Genomic DNA, 22348 nt, shown 5'->3' with positions numbered 1-22348 from the left:
TTATTTTTTCCTTATACTTCATTTTGATTTTTGTTCTACTTCCTCTAGTTTCTTCTGATAGAAATTTAAATTATTTATTTGAGACCTTCCCTCTTTGCTAATATAAACATTTAGAGCCATGCATTTCCAATTCAATACTGATTTAGTTGTGTTCCACATATTTTGATATATTGAAATTTTCATTTTCATTCAGTTTAATTATCTTAAAAATTTCTCTCAATGCTTTTCTTTAACCAAGGGATTATTTAGATGTGTGTAATTTAGTTTCCAATTATTTGAAAAGTTTCCTGTTTTCCTTCTGTTATTAATTTCTAGTTTGATTCACTGCGGTCAGAGGATGCACTCTGTAGGATTTTAATCTTTTAACATTGTTGAGGTTTGTTTTACAACCCAGGATATGGCCTATCTTGGTATAACTTTTGTGGTCACTTGAAAAGAATGCCCATTTGGTTGTTGTTGGATGGAACGTTCTATAAATCTTGATTAGGTACTGTTGGTTGATGGGGGGATTGATATCTTTGCTGATTTTCTGTCTAGTTGTTCTTTCAGTTGTTGAAAGAAGGCTGTTGAAGTCTCCAACAATTAGAAGTTTGGATTTTTTATGTATTCTTGGAGTTCTGTCAATTTTTGCTTCACATGATTTGTAGCTGTTTTATTATTCTAGATGCATAACATTTAGAATTGCTATGTCTTCTTGATTGGTTGAATCGCTATGTCTCTAGTAATTTTCTTTGCTCTGAAGTCTAATTTATCAGATATTAATATAACTACTCCTGCTTTCTTTTCACAATATTTCCATGGTATGTATGTGTGTGTGTTCTTTTATTTTCATACTACCTATGTTGTTATATTTGAAGTGGGCTTCTTGTATACAGCACCTAGTTGTTTATTTTATTAATATACTCTGCTAATATACTCTGCTATACTCTCCTTCTTTTAATTGATATGTGTAGACCTTTTACTTCTCATCCAATTATTAATATGTTAAAGTTTAAATCTGAACTTTTTTCCCCAGTCAATTGTCTCTCTGTATTTTGTTTCTGCTTTCTTTTCCCTTCTTTCCTGTGGGTTACTTGAATATTTTTTAGAATTCCATTTTTATTTATCTGTAGTGTTTTTGAGTATCTCTTTTAATACATTTTTTTTGGTGGTTGAGATCTATCTGTCTTTCTCTACACACACACACACACACACACACACACACACACATACATAGTCTTAATATTTTAATAAGAAGCTTAAGAATCTAAATGTTAGAATGTCAAGTGCAATGACATTTGTGTGACGCAAGAATCATTTCAATTCCATGGAATTATAGTAATTTCAAAACTAGTAATTTCTAGAAATAATTAGTTTCGTAAGCATCCGCGTGTAACAACTCTAAACACAAATCTGCTTAGAGTACCTGTACTTCAGTTTCCCATTTCTGTGATGCTCAGGGGTTAAAATGAACTTTGATCCGCAGTGGCTTAGAGAGTCTTTGGCTTGAGATTGTCTTTAAGATTGAAAGTGTTAACAAAAGAAATATTCCACAGGAGTGATCTACAAACCTGTAAGCCCTCCCATGGCTACAGAGTCTCGTCTAAGTGGCGCCCCTTGACTACCAGATAATCTAAACTACTAGTTCCTGTTGCTGCTGTTCTTGCCACGTGTCTGCTCTAAAACATGCAGACTGGCTGCTTCCATTGTGCCACCCAATTGCATGCGCGTGTCTGAGGTTCATACACCAGACTGAATTGCCCACGCTTATCACAGCCTGGTTTTCCGGCCTTAGTCCCCTTCACTCGCTATCACTCTGTGGCAGAAAATACTTCCATTAGCTCAGCCTTGGGAACTTGTCCCTGCCCTACCAAAGCCCACATCAGTCATGTGCCACTTTGGTGATGCTTTTATTCCAACTCCCTAGCTACAATCAAAAAGAAAATTAAGTTAATTCTCTGCTTTCTTTGCCATAAATGTTTCATCAAGTCACAGAGCTTGAGGGGTTGATGTATGTAAACTAATAGAACTGGTACCACTTCTCGTGAGCGCTTATACTTCTAAGAAACATCTTTCTCCCTAGCACTCCCAGCTCTTTCCTTCCTCTGAGTTTGGTTTGCACATTTAACTTCAATCTTTCTGCTTTTTCTTAAAGCTTTACCTCTTTATACTTATACTTTATACTTTTATTCAATAAATAATTCATATTACTACATTCATCTATTCATTCACTCATTGTAAAAATAATTCCTTCAATGAAAGCAGTATGTAGTACTGAAGATAGAATAGGAACACTGGTTTTAAGATTTTTTTTTTATTTTTAATAATAATGAAGAAGAAGGAGATAGCAATTTGCACATTTGTAGGCACTTGGTATATCAGGTAGATTTTGCCTGGAATAGTACACCTTAAAATAGTACTTCTCAAACTTTACTGTCAGGGATGTTGTTAAATGCAAATTCATATTCATTAGGAATGACATAGGGTATGAGCCTTTCCATCTCTAGAAAGCCAGGCAGAGTGCTACAATTGGAGTGGGACGGTCTTAGGTAGTTTCAGTTGAATATATCATCTTTGGGCAATCTGTGTTAGTGGCCTTTTTTTACATTAATAACAACACTTGAAAATAATATAAACCAAGTTAAAAAACAAACCTGGAAGAAGAGTACACTGTACATAAAAATGGATAAATCTTTATTTTGTTTTTAATTGTATCACCACCATTATTTCTTTTCTTTTACTTTCTAATTAGTTCCACACAACTTGAATTGAAAATTCATAGCTTTGCCTACTCCAGATTCATTTGTCAGAAAATGACTAATATGACACAATTTGATTAAGTAATAGTCATTCTCTTGAAGTTTTTCTCTAAGATATTTCACTTAAAATTTTAAAAAAGATATGGATATATTCTGATTTACCTTAAGTACTTTATGTGCATTAACTTTTTAAAAAGGGACTTCAAATTATTTTGTGTAAAGATAAGATGTTGAAGTTCAATTTTTTAGACCATTCAAGTATTCATATTCTTACTTGTCTAATGACCTATTACTTTTTAGATCATTTATCATTATTTTAATAATTTCTATAATTTTCTTCATAATATTTGATTGCATAGCAAAACTATAACTCATTATCTGTTTAAGGTTTATAAAAAAAAGAAAACTTCAGATTTGCTAATGGCACTACACCCTTAATTACACTTCAAAAATGACTAGCCCACTTAGAAATACTAATAAAACATATTGAATATGCCTTTGCAATCTATTGATCTAAAGGAGAAAATTGCTCTTTATATTAAATAGCTCTGCAGCTTGCTGTAAATGGAATTAGATATGGACTTATTTTTAAAAAAACAAAATATTTAAAGTTATTTGCAAGATTCAAATAGCATAAGAATTCAGTTTCATAGAAGAAACTAAAATTACCACCACGCCCTCACACTTCAAAATCTTGCATGACACCTAATTTTCAGATGGATTATGCCCTTCATAAGTTGAATTTTTATTGCTATTATTCTGGCTACTTTCAATATCAACCAGGCAGCAAAGGTTTACTAATTTTTTACCACTAGTAATTCTACTCCTAATACTACCCTAGGTGGTGGATTTATGAAGTGCAGTTACAGAATAGTAAATTTTTAAATACAGACACTTACTCAAATAGTCCACTTTGGGATGCTATCCACTGATTCCATAAAGCTTTGTAATCCACTTTTTTAAAAATTTCTTTTAGATGCCACAAGGGTACAAGATATAGCTTTGGTGTAAATACAATTATCTTAGTTCATTCAGATCTTCAAGTATAGTTACCTTCTTACAAAATTGTTTTATTATAATGTAAATAGTTAAGTATAACCCCTCAGTTTTCTAGATGTTATTATATAATGGTGTCTTGATGGGCTTTAGAATTTTGTTGCAGTTTCAAATAATAAAGAAGTGAGCCGTTTCTTATTAAAAAAATTTCATTTTTCACAGTATTTCTGAAACTTTTCTTCAAGAAATAATCTCAAGGCCATCGAGCAGTAACATAATAAAGTCGGTCTCATTAATTTATAGTTTCATCTTATCTCTGACCTCAGATATTTCGACTCGGCTTACTTGTCATATTAACTCCCGTTTTCTAAGAGAAATTGTGACATGAGTGCCATATTCTCTAGACCTATATACATAGACATGAAACTAAAAGTATCAACGCATGAGTCTAAGAGGTTAGATGAAGCTCAGAATCCAGAGGCACGTCTCAAGGGTTCGTGTCGGTCAGTTTAGGAAGATTTGATGGGTAAGAAACAGTCTGAACAAGGAGAATTTGCCAGTGGAGATAATAAAGATGACCAGAGTTTGGGAAAAAAGGATTGGTTTACCCTGAATGTAGCTCGTGTTTTTTGCTAGCCATGCTGTTTTTCATATTTTGTGGAGTCCATCTCTTTGAACCGCTTTCCATCTTTGCTTATACAAATGTTTTATCTTATCCATGAGTGACTGAAGTGCCATTACTTCCTCCAGGGACCCTAACTGATTCTTTTAAGACACTTATTCTCTCTTCGATTAAATGTTACAAACAGCATAGCATCATATAATAAACGCTACTAAAATTTACCATGTATGTACTTATTTTCACAGTTGGATTTTGTATTGGTTTGTTTTTCAAAACCTCATAACACAGCGCTCAGGAGTAGGCACATGGTCGATATTAATTAAAATAATAATTGATACAATATATAAAGAAGTAGTTGAGAGCAATGACTGCAGCCAAATTGCCTGGGTTTGAGTTACAATTTTATCATGTTTTAGATGTTACTTAACCTCTCTGTGGTTAGTTCTTTTACCAGTAGAAATGAAAGTAATGTTATCTTTTAGGTTTGTTGTGTTGATTAGTGAGCAAATATATTCAAGAACTTATTCCAGTTCTGGGAGAATAATGAGTACTCAATAAATGGTGGCTACTGTTATTCAGCAATAACTTTTGTGTTGATGATCTTTTCATCCTGTCACAACTTGCTGCTTACTTCATATAAGAATACACTTAATGACTAGGTAATTTATCTGTAAGATTCTGAGATGTTAATTGCAACTATGAATAATAATTTTCCTATAAATAGTAAATATAGCATATTCAAATAATGCTCTGACATTTTGGTTCAGATACACTTCATTTCAACATTACCTAAGTTAATTTTCTCAGTAAGTCCTCTTTATTTAAACAATATTAGTTTTATATGAGTTGTGTGAGCCTCTTCTCTGTCATCCGTATACCATGGTTAGGACTAGCTTTTTGCCCTTGAGTATCAATGGTCTGCTGCCAGATTGCCCTGCTCGAGCACAGAATAGAACAAATGGTCATATTAAATGAGTCAGCGAATCAGCAGCACTCTTGGGAAGAGGATGATTATTGATATATACTTTCATCAGGCATGGACTAATTAGAGGCAAGTTGAGCATGGTCTCAGATGTGTTACCAGGGCACTCACGTCTGATCTCACATAGGGATGCTCTTGTACCTTTGACTTTAGATTTGTATACCCAGCCACAGAGAAGCCACTGCCAAGTATAACAGTTGATGGTATGGAAATGTACAACGTCTTTGTGCCTTAGATACATGAGCAGGGTAAGAAGATTATAAATCTAAAATCAGATTATTTGAAGGAAACTGTAGTTGGTTGAGTATTATTAATACATGCAGAGTTTCAGGAGTCACAGAATACTTTAATCCAGTGTGTGTGTGTGTGTGTGTGTGTGTGTGTGTGTGTGTGTGTGTTTGCTTGTTAGTTTTTTCAACTAGAATTCTCTTAACTGAAGGAAGAGGGAAAAACACTTTTTTTTCCAAATAACTGTCTATGAATCAGCTATATATAATCAGAAAAACAAACAGTGATGCAAAATTGGGAACAGATGCTAGTCAATACATAAGGGATGTACTGTGCAGTGTGATTGCTTGAGCAACCCAAGTAATTGATAGAAATACATTAAAACACTGCTTTGTGTTTGGCAGAAACCAAAATAAATCAAAAGAAGAGAAAAAGGCATTTTTGATTGAGGGATAATAATTTTCCCAGATTATGTAGAAAATTGTATAATTTTACATAATATACAGTGGCCTTTGTCTAAATTTAGAATGCACTATTTTGATAAAATTGGAATGTATGACTGTTAGCCATTCTGAAGTAGCTGAATCATTCTTCATTTAGTTAAGCCTTTTAAAGAAATCTGTATATAAAGTATGTATATTTTTAGTGATTAAATAGCTAGAAATAATATTTAATAATGACACTATTCCCTGGCAACATTATGCTATATAAATTATGAATTAATTGTTTATAGTTGTAAGTCTAACTGTATATTTTAGCTTAATATTTTACATAGCAGCATTCTGTGTAAATATCTTTCGATAATCAAAAATTAGCTTAATGAAGTATCTGGTTGAAGAACGGGGCAGCACATAGCTCTGTTTGAGAAATCAAACCACGTTTTTAGTTTCCTCAAGCTGGGTTCAAATTCTGGGTATTATCAACACTAGTTTATTAATCAAAACTTCATAAACATAGTATCTTCTCTAAACCAGAGAAGTTCCTTTGTCCATTAAAAAAAAGGGACTAATAATAAGGTGAACAATCTGAAATTACCATTTTGTACTTCAAAATGATCAAACAGCAGCAAATTCATGTGTTTTAAATCTTTAACTTTCCAGTTTTATTGAGAATATAAACTTGATACATTAGTAATGCTTTCAAATGTTAGTTTTATTCATTTCAGCATTGCTTTAATAGTAAAAGACTATAAACACTCAATATCTATCAGAGAAAATTGTCCAATTAAATTATGATATCTAAACTAAGCCTCAAACTAGTAATAATAGTAATAAAATAAACCTAAAATATAGAGTTAAGTTAAAAGAGAACGTTAAGCTTAGTTTTTTTTTTACATTTTGTATTATAATGAAGTAAAAATAAAAATATATACTCATATTTTTACTTATATTGATATAAAATAATCTCTGGAAGCATAAACAGCAATAGTGGAGCTTCTGTTATATAGAGGATTGGTAACTTGTTCCACGGTGGCAGGAAAGAAGTCTTTTTTTTTTCTTGCTGTATAATGTTTCAGTTTTAATAATTTTGAAGCACTTGGATGCGTTCAGAAATTAAAAATAAAAACCATAGATAAAGTTCATTGTCTTTCTTTTCCTCATGGTCACTTCCCTTTTACCCAATCTTTTACATCACTCTAGTTGCACTAACAGTAATACAACTTTTCCTGATATAGGTTTCAAGTACTTTAGACTTTCCTTTAATCGTGAGGCTTCTTCTAATATTTAGATTTCCAAAATTGCAATATATATAAGAACTCATGGAAAACTCCATCAATGGCTCATCCCATTCCAAGACACAACAGAAGAAGTAGCCCAGTTTACTTGTTAATCTTTCATCCGTTTAAATTCATTCAGATTTCTCCCTTTTGCTTTTTCTCCTTTGTATAGCAATATCAGACTTTTCAAGAGAGAAACACCCAGTGGGAGTGTCTCATCAACAGTTCAATGAAGCAGCCACAATGAGAGGTATCAGACCACATCCACATGTGTAGGTCCTTTTTCATGCCTAGTCTACAGGTTGTTGTTTAGGCTCAGACATCAATCCATAGAACAGTAAATTGTGGCCCCAATAATATGGTGGCATTGCATCAGACACGGCACAATTACAGAAAAAATTCTCCTGTGAATATTTTTCCAGATTGGAGCTCTGGGCATAGCAAAATTTTAGTGTGTCTGTGAATATCAATTACACAAACATCAAACTTACCTTGTACGGTCTATGTGAATTTTCCCACAGCTTGAGTGGCTGCATCACGTGGGCCTTCAAGACAATGCTAACCCATTTATTGATGAGGAGATATTGAAGGGTTTGAAGAGCATAATGGTATAATGTGGTTTACATTTTCTAAATGAACCTCTGGCTCTCCACGGAGAACAAAATTTGGCGGGGGAAGAATGGAACTGAGAAGACTGGTGATAAAGTTCTTCCCAAGGGACAACAATGGGGAGGAGACCAGCCTAAATTGTTTACTTACTGACTAGGTTGATAATTGTTCTTAAAATTGAGGTTTGAAACATAAAAGTAGGAGCAGTTTTGATAGAGTTTATGGGATAAATTTGGACTGTGTTTTTTGCTTATGTACATCCAAGTTGTATTATAGTAATAATATTTTGTTACACGAGAGAGAAAATTCATATGAAGATGTAAATTTATGTATCACCACAGTTAAAAAGAATGTATAAAGAATATAAGTACTCTTTTAAAAATACATATTTAGTCCTAATATAACATCAAACTTAAATTATTACTTTAAATACTATTTTTTAAAACAAACAGAAAACTTCTTTTACTTTACTTTATTCCCCAATTCAAAGCCAAAGTGCAATCAGACTGTGCCCTCGCAATTGTAGAAATACTCGTATGGTAATATTGATGAATTGCAGGAGGTCGAGTGTGGACGAGCGTAAGAGTCACAATCTTCTAGGGCATGGGATGACTGCTGCTGGGAACGGGGTTTCTTACACAATGCTGTGAATATCTAATACACATTGAATTGTACAGTTTAAATGGGTGATTTGTGTAATATGTTAATTACATCCCAATAAGCTGTTAAAAAATCGAACACAGCGGGTACTCTGCAGTCAGACTAGAGTGGCCAAATCATTATACATCTCCATAAATCTTTAGCTTCGTCTCTAAAATTGGAACAATATTCTTCAAATTAACTATACAAATAATACATGATAAAGATAATTATAGAGCACTGAGAGAACTGCCTGGCATATGACACTCAATCATTATTAATTATTATAGATATCTGTTAACCTTTGGATATAAGGTTCCATATTTGAAAGTTTATATGAAAAGAGAAAGAAAACCTCTCTAAGAGAAATATCAGACTCATATTTGTATGAGTTGTTGGTAGAGTGTAACACAAAGTGGCGAAAGCGAGGTTATTAGGGTCTATACTTACAGTTCCATTGCGTTATGCATCTATTTGTTCATTTAAGTAAAAAAGGAAAACAAAGACTGAAGAACATCAGTATGGATGAAACACATACACACGGAAAAGGTCAGTAAGAAAGTGCGTTGGAATGACACTGGGTGGAAGTGCAGGGGCCAGAGTCAGCCACATCCAAGGCTTTACATTTTATCCTAAGTACGAAAGTCGTCTGAGAAGGAATAGATTTCAGAGAATACTCTGTGGCCAAGATCTGCTGTAAACACTATCTGATTAATCAAATAAGGTATAGAAAATAGGGTCAGTGACAAAATGATATAAATAAATCTGAGTTGATATGAGGATATAGAAAATGTTTTATAAGAGGAGGGAAGCCTGTTCAGAGGTTTAGTAAAGGTTAAGTGTTAAGCAAATGCATATGTGTGTATTGTATGTTTATTTCTGGAAAGTAAACATATTCAAATTGATTTAGGTACATTACATGTTTTAAAGGATCTGTAAAATATACCTAAGAATTAGATGATGTTTAAATTTGCGATGATAATTTAAATCAGTGCTATGCAACGCAGGCTAAACAGTAAATTGCTTGCAAGACTTTCAAAACCAAATAACCATGCCAAGTCTATTAAATCAAAATTTCTGGGCTTTAGTAATGGATACAGGTATTTAAATTTTTTTTTTAATTTTAAATTTTAAAAGTTTTTATTTTTAGGTTCTCCAAATGATTCTTAAATTAGCCAGGTTTGAGAACCATTGATTCAAGTAATCCAAATGGTAAAGGGCTTATACATAAAGGAATTTTTTTAATATAATATTTTTAAATTAATTAATTTATTTCTGGCTGCGTTGGGTCTTCGTTGCTGCACGCAGGCTTTCTCTAGTTGCGGTGAGCGGGGGCTACTCTTCGTTGTGGTGCGCGGGCTTCTCATTGCGGTGGCTTCTCTTGTTGCGGAGCACGAGCTCTTAACACCCACATCATTGTGATATTAGTAATCAGGTCAAAAATTGGCAAAGTTTAATAAGGTTGCTGATCATGGGGAGATGTATAGCATTGATAAAATGCATTGAGGGAAATGGTGGATGTTAATATACTGGTCTGTGTTCCACAGTATGAAATATATGCAGATTTAATAGCCACTGTTTTCTGCATATTATTAAAGATTATTTTACTGGCAAGTGATGGAAACTCAACTCAAACAGCTTCAGCAAAAAGGAACTTTATGTTAAGTACTGAGTACGCACATGGTTCACAGGACCAAAGAAATAATTCAGGTTTGATCTGTTGGTTGTTTTGGCTTTATTTTTCCAACAAATTCTCTCTCTAAATGGTTCAAAGTGTAGTTTTACATCAGCAGAAAGAGAAAAATTTCCCAATGTTTATATAGTAGTTCTGGATTTTTTTTAAACTGCTACTACTTGGTCATTTGTCCATCCCTCAGGTAGACAGGCTTGATATATAGATCAGCCTGAGCCAAATGTCTATTGCTGTGTGTTTTCTGTAACTAGAATAAAGAAGTTGGGAAATTTTATATGCAGAGGAAAAATAAGCTACCACAGTTCACCCTACAATGATTCAGAAAATAGTATAAGTATTGAGGTAACCATCTCTTCATTTTATGAATAACCTATCTTGAAAAATCAATGCCCATTTCTTTCTTTTTGAGTTATGTTACTATAAACAGTAAATCTGTATTTCCCCTAAAGGCCCACCAATGTTTAGTGCTACACAATGTTAAATTTATTTTGTATTGTGTGGTACCAAATTGAAACTACTGATGAGTTAGTTAGATAATAGTAATTCTTCCATTCCCTTAAGAGAGTAGTTTTCAAACTTGCTTCTAACAAGTTCCCAGGTGTTGATGAGGGTGCTGGTCTGGAGGTCACATTTTAAGAACTACTATCCCTGCAATCTATAAATTACATAAGTATAAAAAGAAATGTTTCTGTTCAAAATTTTATTTCAACCTTATGAACATCATGGTTATTAGGAAATATATAAAATACTTTATGATGAACAAATCTTGATAATATCTTATAGAAGATAACATAGCATTTATGAAATACTGAGAGTTATGGCAAGATGTGGTAAGTAATATAAAATCCAACTCAAACTGGCCTTGACAAAAACTGACTCTATTTTTTTTTTTTTTTTTTAAACTGGTTATGTTTTTCCTTTATAGCTACTTTATTTATTTATTTATTTATTTTTGGCTGTGTTGGGTCTTTGGTTCGTGCGAGGGCTTCCTCCAGTTGCGGCAAGCGGGGGCCGCTCTTCATCGCGGTGCGCGGGCCTTTCACTATCGCGGCCCCTCCCATTGCGGGGCACAGGCTCCAGACGCGCAGGCTCAGCAGCTGTGGCTCACGGGCCCAGCCGCTCCGCGGCATGTGGGATCTTCCCAGACCAGGGCTCGAACCCGTGTCCCCTGCATTAGCAGGCAGATTCTCAACCACTGAGCCACCAGGGAAGCCCCAAAAACTGACTCTATTGATTCAAGTAATGAAAAATCCAAGGATGGTGCTGGCTTCAGTCAAGACTAAATCTAATGACTCAAATAATGTCAGCAAGGTCACAGTTCTTTCTTTTTCTGTACCGTTGCTCTGTGGGCTTCATTCTCAGGTGATGATGAGAGCCTTTTACTTACCCAGCCAACACAGACTCCGCCATTGGTCCAGAAGAGTGGTGGAAGCCACAGCTTCTCATTTTGGACCATGGCAGGCGAGAGAGTAGAGCATTTATTTTATTTTCCCACTGGCTATAGCAGTATCTGCTCACGCCTCACTGGCTCTGCTTGACTGTCATGCCTAACCACCTAGCCTAAGAGGATGGAATACACAGATTCCCTTAAGGACATCAAAGGCCCATTCTGTAGCCAAGATTGGGGACAGTTCTCCTTAAACATAATGAGTCCAGAGAAAGAGAATTGCTTCCTCTAGAAGAAAATTAAGATACTAGTTTATTAAAAGAAGTGTGACTAGTGTGACTAAAGATTGAGGAGGAAAGGAATTCAGGTCTACTATACTAGTTAATATCAGATATATAATCTTTATGAATAGATTTTTCTAATTTTATACATTAACAAATACATTCTAACATGTTCTTATACATGAAAAAGAGGAAAACAAAATAAGTTTATAAGTTGGTAAATTCAATTTGCAATTATATTCCATTTTAATTAATTATTATTGGAGGAGTGATTCTCAAATTTTAGTGAATTTTATGAATAACCTCAGAATTTTATAAAAATGCAGGTTTTTGGTTTCTACACACAAAGATTCTTATTTACAAAGAATATGGTGGTTCTTCATTCTTGACTTTTAACAAATCTCACAAGTGAGTCTCCCATTCAATTGATTCCCCTAAAATACTGTGAAATTTTTAAAATTCAATATTTATCTTCAAGTTCAGAATTTTACGTGCAAAGTGCAGGTAGAAAAACATGTGGTATATACATTATACTGTTTTTATATCAAGGGAGAGAACGCAAACTCAAATTCACAGGAACAGGAAAAAGGACATTTTAGGCTTAAGAGAAGAGGATTAAAATAATCTCTGTAGGATTAATGTCTTCTCAGGCTCTTTGTGGTCTCCCACTGCTTTAGACTCTCCACTTATGGACATAAGTTGGCTACAGCCTCAGAATTTACCATCTCACCCCACCAAATCCATGAAAGAGAGAAAAATGCAATGTAGCAGAAACTCTAACAGAGGTGTCCAGTATTTCCTTCTTAGGCCATGTGTTTATTCCTGAACCAAACATATTTACTAGAAGAATGAAATATATAGAATGGCCAATCAGAGCTAATGATGGTGTCAATTTACCCCCAACCACACAGGTTGGATGGAGGAGTTGTGATTTTTCAAGTGAAAATCAGAAAGCTGTGCTTGGAAGAATGGGGAGATGCATGTTGTGAACAAAGTTAACTTGATAGAGGGTAACATTGTATATTTATTTTCTATTGCTGACATTAAAAATTACCACAAACTTTGTGGCTTAAGTCAACACAACTTCATTATATCACAGTTCTGTAGATCAGAAGACTGAAATAGTTCTCACTTGGCTAAAATCAGGGCGTTGATTGGGCTGCTGCATTCCTTTCTGAAAGCTTTGGGGAAAGGGACTTTGTTTCCTTGCTCATTCAGTGGTGGGCAGAATTCAGTTTCTTGCTGCTGTAAGACTGAGGTCCCCATATTCTTTCTGACTTTCAGCATAGGGCCATTCCCAACTTCTGGGGGCTGCCATCATTTCTTGACTCAAGATTCCGTTTCTTCATCTTCCAAGCCAACAACAGATATTTGAATTTGTCTCATGCTTTGCATCTATTCTGCATTTTCCTCTGTCTTTTCTCTCCCTAACTTTATCTGGGAATGATTCTTTGCCTTTAAGGATTCATGAGATAAGCCAGGTAAAGTCTCCTCATCTCACCATGTCTACTTTAATCACAGCTGCAAAGTCCTTTTTCCCTGTAATGTAGCATATTTACAGGTTTTGTAAATTAGAGAATAGACTTTTCTGGGAGGGGGGAGTCATCATTCAATCTCCCAAACATTGAATATTGTTGTAAACCGAACCTCTATGCTTTGCTTTTCAACGTTGTTTCACTAACTTTACAAATGTAAATTTGAGGTTTATTGTTAAGTAGATCTTACTACTTGCAAGGTAACAAGTACCCTGTTACAGCATGAAATATATGTATATAGTGCTGTAACGCTACAAATATATTTGTGTGGGTTACAGAAAGACACAAACTTTAAAACAAAGGAATAGGCCTTCTATTATTCACAGCAGAAACAACAGCCAGAGCCACATCTTGCTGGGACGATGGCTGGACATTACCTGTGTGCACAGTGGAAGAACCCCCGAATTAGGAGATGCTGAGCTTTTATGGGGCTGCTGGCATAGCTTCCCATTCTTTCCTCCAGAGAGAGAGATTACACAGTATCCTTAAGTATAAGTCAGTCTTCTCTGGGAGAAAAGAGGGAAGATATCTTAGGTTTATTACTATGGAATGTAAGCAAATGTGTCTGAAGAGTGGAAAGATAGTACTTGAGCTTTAACACCATGGTATGCCCCCCGGGAGTATCTCTAATTCTCTCTGGGGCATGTGCTAACTGTAGCTTCCAAGACATATGTGCTATTCAAACATGTCCTTTGTTCAGAAGCCCAAATCATGCAAAAAACCCATAAATCTATAGAGGATTTGTCTCCCAACACTGATATTCTCATTTTAATAATTCTGTTTTTGAATCAAAACCAGAGTATTCAAATCTTTAAATATAAGTAAAACTTATAGTGGAGGAAGTGTTTTATCTTTTATAAAATATAGATAAGCTTATAGGTGGACATATGTTATTTCTTTGAACATCATAATTAATAACTGAGTATGTATATTAGGTATTATAAATCAGACTCTCTCTAGCTACATTCTTTATAACAAAGTTAAGAATAGGTCAAATGTTACAGTTTTTAGGATGTGGCAGTGAAAAGAATGGTGTAAGTTAGTGATAACCAAAACTGTTACATCTTCCAAACCTCAGTTAACACAACTTGTTTTCTGTGATTTAGTTATGAAGCATCAAGTAAAAAAATATTTAAAGAAGTGTATTTTTAATCTATATATATATCAAAATTTATTTTTAAATGTTATCCAGAAAGATACTCATGCCTATTTTTAGATAGTGTCTCATCTCTTTTGAGATGTGGAGTCAAAAGTGAGTAATTTTTCATCTATATAAGCTAAGAATAAAGGAAATTTTCAATCCATTGTAAAATGGCTTCTTACATCTTTTTTTATATTGCAGTGTAAAGATTTTAACATTGAATTTACCCTCAATAATATCTCAGCTGTTTTCCCTTTGTGATCACTAAACTGTTGCTTTATCTTAAGATTTTATCATTATCTACAAAAAATTCCTACTTTTTATGAAGTCTAGAAAATATTGTTTCTTTTATTTTAATTGAGCATATTTAAATTATTATTATTATTATTTTTTTTAATTTTTATTTTATTTTATTTTTAATTTTATTTATTTATTTATTTATGGCTGTGTTGGGTCTTCGTTTCTGTGCGAGGGTTTTCTCTACTGGCGGCAAGCGGGGGCCACTCTTCATCGCAGTGCGCGGGCCTCTCACTATCGCGGCCTCTCTTGTTGTGGAGCACAGGCTCCAGACGCGCAGGCTCAGTAGTTGTGGCTCACGGGCCCAGTTGCTCCGCGGCATGTGGGATCTTCCCAGACCAGGGCTCGAACCCGTGTCCCCTGCATTGGCAGGCAGATTCTCAACCACTGCGCCACCCGGGAAGCCCCAATTATTATTATTTTTGATGCATTGGTTTCTCTCCTTTAAAAAAGGAGATATAGTGGTTGCTACTGCAAAAAACTGTGGCCAAATAAACAATAAACTATGTTAAAATAACAGAAGGAGCCAGTAGCTTTTCACATTTAAATATACTCTTTATTCCACACATTGAAATGGCATCTCATTTTTCAGTGAGTCCCAGAACAGCAGGCATATACAACTCCATCAAAGCACATGAATCAATAGACTAAACAAGTTACACTGCAGCAGTTTATACATCAAAACCACTTGTCTGTTTCTTTGAGCAATATCGTCAAAATCAATATATCCCCCAGTCTACAGCTATTCCCCAAACTACCCTTTCATATTACATATTCTAACAGCTGTAAACAAATTAATAAATTGCTGTGGACTTTTGTTTTCTCTCCTCCTGAATTTTAATTGATTCATATCACGAGGAAATCCATGCAGGCTTGTTATCTTGGCTTTTTCCCCTTTTCTGGCATGAAGATGAATACAGTGAATAAGAGTTTCTACCTCACACTTCACTGACCACTTGTAGTTTTGTTGTTAAACTCAAACACAGTTCTTCTGTTAAACATTTAGCATGCAATTTTCTTCTATCATTGAAACACAAAGCAAAGAGTTTTCTTATCCAGACCATAGTGATGAGTCCTATAATGCCAGTGAAGCACAAAATGTACAGATGTCATTAGAAGGCATCCAATCTATGCCAGCTAATAAAGCAGTGATTAGATAACTGACATCTGCATAAGCTAGAACACTCAGGAGGAGTTTATTACTAAATATCTTACTTGCATGTTATATTAAGGAAATTACCCTATTGAATTCCTTCTTCCTTTTTATTGGCCTTTTTTCTGTATTTATGTGTGTTTTGTGCTCTTATAGTAAAATGTTATTACTTAAATTTGAAATATTATACTTAGAGAACAAACTTCAACCAACCCAACAGTTTAACTGTATTTAATTTTTTGTTGCTGTTAAAAATCATTGATTTCAGATGAGGCTTGTATTTGATACAATCCTAGATATAAAATTATAGATATTGTGTAGTGGTAAACAAGAAAGCATAAAATGTATAGGATTTGGAATTTTGAGGCAACATAGCTAATAACCTGGCCACGTGGTGTGACTGATGTTAGCCACAGGTTGTTCAGCTGTTGAGTGATGATAATGATACACAGCTCTTATGGTTATTTTCAAGGTTAAAGATGAAGTATTATAAAGTATTTAGCATACTATTCAATAACATTTATTTTCTGTATATCCTCAGTTCACCACATTTATTTGCTCAGTAATCAAAAGAGTTGCAGATTTTGTGTGACAAGCATCGAGTGGACAGGACTCTCAAGAAACTTGACATGGTCACACAATGTCCAACCAAAAAAACTCAAGTCACTTTTCTATTTGTGTTAGGTTATTTAGGGTTAGTTCATCAAGAGGATAAAACAATTATAAATGCACACATTGAGATACCTAAATATATAATGCAGATATTAACAGACCTGAAGGGAGAAATAAACAGCAATAATAGTAGGAGACTCTCAACAATTGACAGATCATGCAGACAGAAAATCAGTAATGAAATAGTGGATTTGACAGCATTATAGAATCAAAGGGACCTAACATGTACAGAATATTCCATCCAACACAGCAAAATGCATATTTCTTTCAAGGGCACACAAACATTCTGCAGGGTAGATCATATGTTAGGCCAAAAAACAAATCTTAACAAATTTGAGAAGACTGAAATTATATCAACTATCTTTTCCAACTACAATGGCATGAAATTAGAGATCAGTAACAGGAGAAAACTTTGGAAATTCACAAATATGGGAAATTAAACAACACGTTCTTGAACAACAAATGTGTCAAAGAAGAAATCAAAGGGAAAACAAAATATATCTTGAGAGAAATGAAACTAGAAACACAACATACCAAAACTTACGGACACAACAAAACAATTCTAAGAAGGAAGTTTATTGAGATAAACACCTACAGTAAGAAAAAAGAAAGAATCTCACATAAAAACCTAATTTTATACTTCTAGGAACTAGAAAAAGAAGAAAAAACTAATCTCAAAATTAACAGAAGGAAGGAAATTATAAATATTAAAACAGAACTAAATGGAATTAAGGCTATGAAAATAATAGAAAAAAAATCAACAAAACCAGGAGTTGGTTTTTTTGAAAAGATAAATAAAATCTACAAATCCTTAGCTAGCCTAAGAAAAAGTGAGAAGATTGAAACAAAATTGGAAAAGAAAAGGAGAGATATCACAAAAACAAAAAGGTTTGTAAGAGACTACTGTGTATACTTATATGCCATCAAATTGAATATCCTAGAAGAAATAGATGCATTCCTAGAAATATACAACCTACCAACACTGAATCTCGAAGAAATAAGAAGTCTAAACAGATCAATAATAAAGAAAGGCATTGAAGCAGTAGTCAACAATTTCCCAAAAGAAAAGCCTGGGACCAGATGGCTTCACTGGTGAATTATACCACTCATTTAGAGAATTAGCACTGATCTTCTCAAACTCTTCCTAAAAGCTGAAGAGTAGGGAACACTTCCAAACTCATTTTATGATGCCAGCATTAACCTCAAACAAAACCAGACATGGGTACTAGAAGAAAATACAATTAATGGCCAATATCCCTGATGAACATAGGTGCAAAAGTCCTCAACAAAATATTGGCAAACCTAATTCAACAGCACATTAAAAGGATCATACAACATGATCAAGTGGGATTTCTTCTAGGGATGCAAGGATTGTTCAATTTCCACAAATCAATCAATATGATACACCACTTTAACAAAATGAAGAATAAAAATCATTTGATCATTTCAATAGTTGTAGAAAAAGCATTTGCCAAAATTCAACATACTTTTGTAATAAAAATTCTCAACAAATTAGATATAGAAAGAATGTACCTCAACATAGTAAAAGACATGTATGACAAGCCACAGCAAACATTATGCTCTATGGTGAAAAGCTAAAAGCTTTACTTCTAAGATCAGGAAAAATGCATGGGTGCCCACTCTCACCACTTTTATAGAGTGCTGGACGTACTAGCCAGACCAATTATGCAAGAAAAAAAGGCATCCAGATCAGAAAGGAAGAAGTAAAACTCTTTGTTTGCAGATGACATGATATCATATATAGAAAACCCTAAAAACACCATCAAAAATCTGTTAGAACTAATAAATTCAGTAAAGTTGAAGAATCTGAAATCAACATACAAAAATCAGTAGTGTTTCTATACATTAAATGAACTATCTAAAAAAGAAAGTAAGGAAACAATCTCATTTACTGTAGCGTCAAGAAAAAAAACCACTTAGGAATAAATTTAAACAAGGAGGTGAAAGATCTATACACTGAAAACTATAAAACATTGATGAAAATATTGAAGAAGACACAGATAGGTGGAAAAATATCTTGTGTTCAAGGACTGAAAGAATTAATGTTAAAATGTCCATACTACCCGAAGCAATCTACAGATTCAAGATAATCTCTGTAAAAAATCCAACTGCATTTTTTACAGAAATAGGAAAAATTCTAAAATTCATGTGAAACCACGAAGGACCACAAATACCTAAAGCAATCTTGAGCAAAAAGAGTGACACTGAGGACAGTGCACTACCTAATTTCAAAATATACTACAGAACTATAGTAATCAAATCAGCATGGTACTGGCATAAAAGCAGACATATAGACGAATGGAACAGAACATAGACCCCAGAAGTAAATACATGCATTTGCTATCAATTGATCTTTGACAAAGGTGCCATGAACACACTGTGGAGAAAAGACAGTCTCTTCAATAAATTTTACTGGGAAAGCTGGATATCCACATGCAGAAAATGAAATTGGACCCATACCTCACACATCTACAAAAATCAACTCAAAATGATTAAAAATTTAAATATAAGATCAGAAACTGTAAAATTACTAGAAGAAAATACAGAGGGAAAGCTTCTTGACATATTCTGAGTGGTGTTTTTTTTTGGATCTGATTCCCCCAACAGCACAGGCCACAAAAAGCAAATATTGACAAATGGGACTTCATTAGCCTAAAAGCTTCTGCACAGCAAAGGAAACAATCAAAAGAGTGAGGATACAACCTCCATAATGGGAGAAAATGTTTGCAAACCATCCACCTGATAAGGGTATCCGAAAATTACAAGGAACTCAAACAGTTCAATAGGAATAAAGCAAAAACAAGATTAAAAAATGGGCAAAGGACTTGAATAGACATTTCTCAAAAGCAGACACACAAATGGCCAACAGGCATCTGAAAAACATGATAATATTAATCATTAGGGAAATGCAATTCAAAGAAAGCCCCAATGTGATATTGCCTCACACCTGTTAGAATGGCTGTTATGAAAAGACAAAAGATAACAAGTGTTGGTGAGGATGTGGATAAAATGAAACCCTCCTGTACTGTTGGTGAAAATGTAAATCAGTACATCGTGGAAAACAGCATGAGGTTCCTCAAAAAACTAAAAGTAGAACTGCCATATGATCCAACAAAATCACTTCTGGGTATATATTCAAAGGAAATGAAAACAGAATCTTGAAATGTTATCAGCACTCCCATGTTCATTGCAGCATTATTCACAATAGCCAAGATATAGAATCAGATTAAGTGTCTATTGATGGATGAATGGATAAAGAAAATATGGCATATATATGTATTTATATATGCATTTACATATATTTTTACATATATATATATATATGGACACATGGAATATTATTTAGCTTTAAAAAAGAAAGAAATCCTGCCATTTGTGACAACATGGATGAACCTGGAGGACATTATACCAAGTGAGATAAGTTAGGCCAAGAAAAAAAACAATTACTGCATGATCTCACTTATATGTGGAAGGTGAAAAAGTTGAACTCATAGAATCAGAGAGTAGAATAGAGGTTGCCAGGGGCTCTGGGAGGCGAGGGAATGGATAGATGTTGGTCAACGTACATGAAGTTTCAGTTATGTAGGATGAATGATTTCTGGAGGTCTAATGTACAGCATGTTGACTATGGTTAATAATACTGTATTATATACTTGAAATTTGCTAGGAGTATACATCTTAAATCTTCTCACCACACATAAAAAATACCATGTGAAGTGATAGATATAGTAATTAAATTGATTGTGGTAATCATTTCACAATTTTCAAAACATCTTATTGTACACTATAAATATACATGATTTTTATTTGTCAATTATACCTCAATAAATCTTGAGAAAAAAGAAAAAAAATTGGATCTTTGTATTTTGAAAGTTTCTCCTAGACTAGTTTTCTAGACAAGCTTGCATCATGTAAAATATTCTCATCAGTCCAATACCAGGTATCAATTAAAATGAGTCTTTTAAGGGCTTCCCTGGTGGCGCAGTGGTTGGGAATCTTCCTGCCAATGCAGGGGACGCGGGTTCGAGCCCTGGTCTGGGAAGATCCCACATGCCGCGGAGCAACTAAGCCCGTGTGCCACAACTACTGAGCCTGTGCGTCTGGAACCTGTGCTCCGCAACAGAGAGGCCGCGATAGTGAGAGGCCCGCGCACCGCGATGAAGAGTGGCCCCCGCTCGCCGCAACTAGAGAAAGCCCTCGCACAGAAACGAAGACCCAACACAGCCAAAAATAAATAAATAAAAATAAAAATAAAATAAAATAAGTCTTTTAAGCAGATATTTAAACATAGGGAAGTGGAATCTCATATATTTTAAAGTGCAAAGAGAAGGCACTGGTGCCAACTATCTACTAATATTTCTTTTCACCCATGGTTTCTGAATAATAGATTTTATAGACTAGGTATTCTTTTCCTGTAGGATGGATTTGGCTTCTGTGTGTGCCGAGGAAGTCAGTCTATGATATGTCATAGATACAAATTCCTTTAAAATCCCTCCAAGAAGACATGAAGGAGTAGTGTTTGATCTCAATTTGGCAAGGTTGGATGTTCAGTACAGTCCATGGCAAGAGTTAAGACCTTTTACAGAAGTTCCCCCCCCCGTCCCAATTTTGCAAACCCATCAGCACTTCTCTGTCAGAATAAGGATAGCTCTGTAACTGGTCCTTTTTCCCTCAGCTTGTTACATCACTAGAAGCTTTTCTCTAATTGACCGTTTCTTCCCCCTTAAACCCAGTCTTAGGCTTGAGAATTAAAATTACTTTTGGTTTAAACATTTTATCTTACTTACGGAGACAGGTATAATAAATCAAACATTCTTCTAAGTTATGATAATCAGTATAAAATTACCTGGGCTTCATAATGTGTTTTACGCTGAAACTCACTCCCTATCTCAACTGTAAACATAGCAAATTCTTTTTGTTTTGCTTTTCAAAACACAGAACTTAAAATACTATATGTATAAAATCATTTTCATAAGATACATATTTTCTTTAACTCTCTGGCCTGCCTGTTGAGTTCATCACGAACAAAAGGTTTTAAAAATACCTAAAAAAAATTTGCATTGAGATATTCAGCCTGGACACTAGAGAGAGGGAAAAGAGTTTCATTCGATGAATATTAACTTTGATCAGCTTCTTCCTCATTTGAATCTCAAAGCAGTGTGTGAAGTAGGTGTAATTATTTCTTTTTGCAGATTAGAAAATTGAAGGACTGTGTGACTCATTTGAGTCACTCATTTGAGGTATTACATCTGTTGAGTGATGGGACAAAGTTTCCATCCAATCCTGTTAACCTCCAAAGCCACAGTATAACTATGGAATGACATATGAAACAATACAACATACTGATAATGAATTCTAATTCTGGGCTCAGAATACTTTAATTTATACCCTGGTACTACCACATAATTAAAAGTATCCTGGGAAAGCTACTTAATAATCTTATACATCAGTTTCTATGAAATGTGGATGATAGCAATGCCTATCTCAAATAGCTGTGAAGACTAAAAGAGATAATACAGGTAGAATGCTTAGCACACAGCCTGCCTCAAATTTATTAATTTAATATACATTCAATTTTCAAGTCCCATTTATTAAAACCATGCAGATTCAACTTATGTGTTTCTACAACTAAAATTC

Source organism: Balaenoptera acutorostrata, chromosome 21 (genome assembly GCF_949987535.1).
Source record: "Balaenoptera acutorostrata chromosome 21, mBalAcu1.1, whole genome shotgun sequence".
Lineage (NCBI taxonomy): Eukaryota > Metazoa > Chordata > Mammalia > Artiodactyla > Balaenopteridae > Balaenoptera > Balaenoptera acutorostrata.
The sequence above is the reverse complement of the archived record's forward strand: the minus strand, read 5'-3'. Positions refer to the sequence as shown.